At 49.0% G+C, this 4568-nt stretch overlaps 1 non-coding gene across 1 annotated transcript; it reads left to right on the top strand.

Annotated features, from left to right (window-relative positions):
• Positions 1-510: 510 nt before the first annotated feature.
• On the top strand, positions 511-583 carry Trnaa-ggc (transfer RNA alanine (anticodon GGC)). The gene has a single exon. It is a non-coding gene; the product is annotated as a tRNA-Ala (tRNA).
• Positions 584-4568: the final 3985 nt, after the last annotated feature.

Below are 4568 nucleotides of genomic sequence, written 5' to 3' on the forward strand. Positions count from 1 at the left end.
TCGAACTATAAATAATGCTGTCACTAGCGTGACCGTTGCGTGAGCGTCGTGGAAAGTCGGAAAAGTCGGCTGCGAGGGTGAGTGCCAAGTTTGGGGAGCGTTTCGTAGTATGCGCAGTGCAATGGAGATGCGGAAACTTGTTGTGGCCCAGTGTTTTGCAGTTGGACGACAAGATTGGTACACAGTAGTAAAGACCGAGGCACTGAGTTGGCATGAATAATGGAGTGCACAATGGGGCTCGAGATGTGTTTGTTACCTCAGGTGCTGTATGATTGTCGACAAGGAGTGAAAACGGAGCAATTTGTGACGGCTCTTTCAATTTAAGACGTTAAAAACAGACGGAATTTGCATTTGTAATACCAGAGCATCGAAACTACTTGGAACTTTTGTGTATATGAACGGGTCCGCGCCTTTGTACTCTGCTCCCTTCACCGCTACAAACCAACCAACCATCGTGTCCGTGCGCATCTGAGTCGTAAAGAATGGGGAATAGCGCAGTTTGCTCGTGCATGGGGCGTAGCTCAGTTGGTAGAGCGTTCGCTTGGCATGTGAAAGGTCCAGCGTTCAAGCCGCGGCGCCTCTATTTTTTGTGGTCAGTGCATGGTAAGTGTTGGTCGCGGCGAACCTAAAGGCACGCAAGATGTTGCAAAGCCAGCGTCACAGACTGATATGATGTATACTGACGTAAGGAGAGCAAGATGTAAGTGTGGGGGCCGGCTGTTATCGAGGTGTCATCGAGTGCAGATCTGTCTTAGGTATCGCGGCATAACCTCATTGAAGTCTAGAGGGTGGACAACACCTTGGTCTTACTCAGAGCGGTGTCCGAATTCTATTTTCGACGTTATACGTGCCACTTTCATTGTGGTCAACTACGATTCGATACAGAATGCACGAAACCTGAAAGACACCCTAACGTATACATAGAGAGTAGTGTTTGTCTGCTGAATAATGGGAGTGCAAGGGTCTGTGTCGTCTATATGGCTGTATGTAGGACCATTAGTCTTTGGGGAGGGGGGCGTTGCTCAGATGGTAGAGCGCTCGCTTAGTATGCGAGATGTACTGGGATCAATACCCAGTGCCTCCAGAATTTTTAACACACCTACATGCGCACCTTGCCATGCAAGTGGAATAATTCACAACCAGCAGATGTGTCTAGGAAGATACAAGCGAATGATTAGCATCCACAATTGACAAGCGTGCTGTTATTAGTGCGCAGGAAGTACCCTCCTCCCACGCCTACACTTAATTTAGAAACAGTACAAGTGTTCCCGTAAGATTCTCAAGCCTATGTCGGAAAGATCTGCCTTGCGCCGAGTGCACGTAAATCCCACTGCACATTCCTATTCTTTGCGTGCAGTCAGCTGCTACTGGTGTTGCTAGTTGTGACTGCTGATAACAGATGCCATAGCAATCAATTCATGGAGTGAGTTGTATGTTTTGCGATAGTCTGTCTCTGACAAGCAAGCACAGGTGACATAGGTGCGAACACAGGAAGCTTGCAGACCCTCGCTGCCTGCAGACACCGAGCAGCCACACTAGGAGGGCGGCCTAAGCCGTAGGCGAAATGTGCTCATTCGCTTTGGCGCGACGTCGAACTATAAATAATGCTGTCACTAGCGTGACCGTTGCGTGAGCGTCGTGGAAAGTCGGAAAAGTCGGCTGCGAGGGTGAGTGCCAAGTTTGGGGAGCGTTTCGTAGTATGCGCAGTGCAATGGAGATGCGGAAACTTGTTGTGGCCCAGTGTTTTGCAGTTGGACGACAAGATTGGTACACAGTAGTAAAGAGCGAGGCACTGAGTTTGCATGAATAATGGAGTGCACAATGGGGCTCGAGATGTGTTTGTTACCTCAGGTGCTGTATGATTGTCGACAAGGAGTGAAAACGGAGCAATTTGTGACGGCTCTTTCAATTTAAGACGTTAAAAACAGACGGAATTTGCATTTGTAATACCAGAGCATCGAAACTACTTGGAACTTTTGTGTATATGAACGGGTCCGCGCCTTTGTACTCTGCTCCCTTCACCGCTACAAACCAACCAACCATCGTGTCCGTGCGCATCTGAGTCGTAAAGAATGGGGAATAGCGCAGTTTGCTCGTGCATGGGGCGTAGCTCAGTTGGTAGAGCGTTCGCTTGGCATGTGAAAGGTTCAGTATTCAAGCCGCGGCGCCTCTATTTTTTGTGGTCAGTGCATGGTAAGTGTTGGTCGCGGCGAACCTAAAGGCACGCAAGATGTTGCAAAGCCAGCGTCACAGACTGATATGATGTATACTGACGTAAGGAGAGCAAGATGTAAGTGTGGGGGCCGGCTGTTATCGAGGTGTCATCGAGTGCAGATCTGTCTTAGGTATCGCGGCTTAACCTCATTGAAGTGTAGAGGGTGGACAACACGATGGTCTTACTCAGAGCGGCGTCCGAATTCTATTTTCGACGTTATACGTGCCACTTTCATTGCGGCCAACTACGATTCGATACAGAATGCACGAAACCTGAAAGACACCCTAACGGATACTTAGAGAGTAGTGTTTGTCTGCTGAATAATGGGAGTGCAAGAGTCTGTGTCGTCTATATGGCTGTATGTAGCACCATTAGTCTTTGGGGGGGGGGGGGGGGCGGGCGTAGCTCAGATGGTAGAGCGCTCGCTTAGTATGCGAGAGGTACTGGAATCAAAACCCAGTGCCTCCAGAATTTTTAACACACCTACATGCGCACCTTGCCATGCAAGTGGAATAATTCACAACCAGCAGATGTGTCTAGGAACATACAAGCGAATGATTAGCATCCTCAATTGACAAGCGTGCTGTTATTAGTGCGCAGGAAGCACCCTCCTCCCACGCCTACACTTAACTTAGAAACAGTACAAGTGTTCCCGTAAGATTCTCAAGCATATGTCGGAAGGGTCTGCCTTGCGCCGAGTTCACGTAAATCCCACTGCACATTCCTATTCTTTGCGTGCAGTCAGCTGCTACTGGTGTTGCTAGTTGTGACTGCTGATAACAGATGCCGTAGCAATCAATTCATGGAGTGAGTTGTATGTTTTGCGATAGTCTGTCTCTGACAAGCAAGCACAGGTGACATAGGTGCGAACACAGGAAGCTTGCAGACCCTCGCTGCCTGCAGACACCGAGCAGCCACACTAGGAGGGCGGCCTAAGCCGTAGGCGAAATGTACTCATTCGCTTTGGCGCGACGTCGAACTATAAATAATGCTGTCACTAGCGTGAGCGTTGCGTGAGCGTCGTGGAAAGTCGGAAAAGACGGCTGCGAGGGTGAGTGCCAAGTTTGGGGAGCGTTTCGTAGTATGCGCAGTGCAATGGAGACGCGGAAACTTGTTGTGGCCCAGTGTTTTGCAGTTGGACGACAAGATTGGTACACAGTAGTAAAGACCGAGGCACTGAGTTGGCATAAATAATGTAGTGCACAATGGGGCTCGAGATGTGTTTGTTACCTCAGGTGCTGTATAATTGTCTACAATGAGTGAAAACGGAGCAATTTGTGACGGCTCTTTCAATTTAAGACGTTAAAAACAGACGGAATTTGCATTTGTAATACCAGAGCATCGAAACTACTTGGAACTTTTGTGTATATGAACGGGTCCGCGCCTTTGTACTCTGCTCCCTTCACCGCTACAAACCAACCAACCATCGTGTCCGTGCGCATCTGAGTCGCAAAGAATGGGGAATAGCGCAGTATGCTCGTGCATGGGGCGTAGCTCAGTTGGTAGAGCGTTCGCTTGGCATGCGAAAGGTCCAGGGTTCAAGCGGCGGCGCCTCCATTTTTTGTGGTCAGTGCATGGTAAGTGTTGGTCGCGGCGAACCTAAAGGCACGCAAGATGTTGCAAAGCCAGCGTTACAGACTGATATGATGTATACTGACGTAAGGAGAGCAAGATGTAAGTGTGGGGACCGGCTGTTATCGAGGTGTCATCGAGTGCAGATCTGTCTTAGGTATCGCGGCTTAACCTCATTGAAGTCTAGAGGGTGGACAACACGTTGGTCTTACTCAGAGCGGTGTCCGAATTCTATTTTCGACGTTATACGTGCCACTTTCATTTTGGCCAACTACGATTCGATACAGAATGCACGAAACCTGAAAGACACCCTAACGGATACATAGAGAGTAGTGTTTGTCTGCTGAATAATGGGAGTGCAAGGGTCTGTGTCGTCTATATGGCTGTATGTAGCACCATTGGTCTTCGGGGGGGCGGGCGTAGCTCAGATGGTAGAGCGCTCGCTTAGTATGCGAGAGGTACTGGGATCAATACCCAGTGCCTCCACAATTTTTAACACACCTACATGCGCACCTTGATATGCAAGTGGAATAATTCACAACCAGCAGATGTGTCTAGGAACATACAAGCGAATGATTAGCATCCTCAATTGACAAGCGTGCTGTTATTAGTGCGCAGGAAGCACCCTCCTCCCACGCCTACACTTAACTTAGAAACGGTACAAGTGTTCCCGTAAGATTCTCAAGCATATGTCGGAAAGGTCTGCCTTGCGCCGAGTTCACGTAAATCCCACTGCACATTCCTATTCTTTGCGTGCAGTCAGCTGCTACTGGTGTTGCTA

The sequence above is a fragment of the Schistocerca gregaria genome, chromosome 9 (genome assembly GCF_023897955.1).
Source record: "Schistocerca gregaria isolate iqSchGreg1 chromosome 9, iqSchGreg1.2, whole genome shotgun sequence".
In the NCBI taxonomy this organism is placed as follows: Eukaryota; Metazoa; Arthropoda; class Insecta; order Orthoptera; family Acrididae; genus Schistocerca; species Schistocerca gregaria.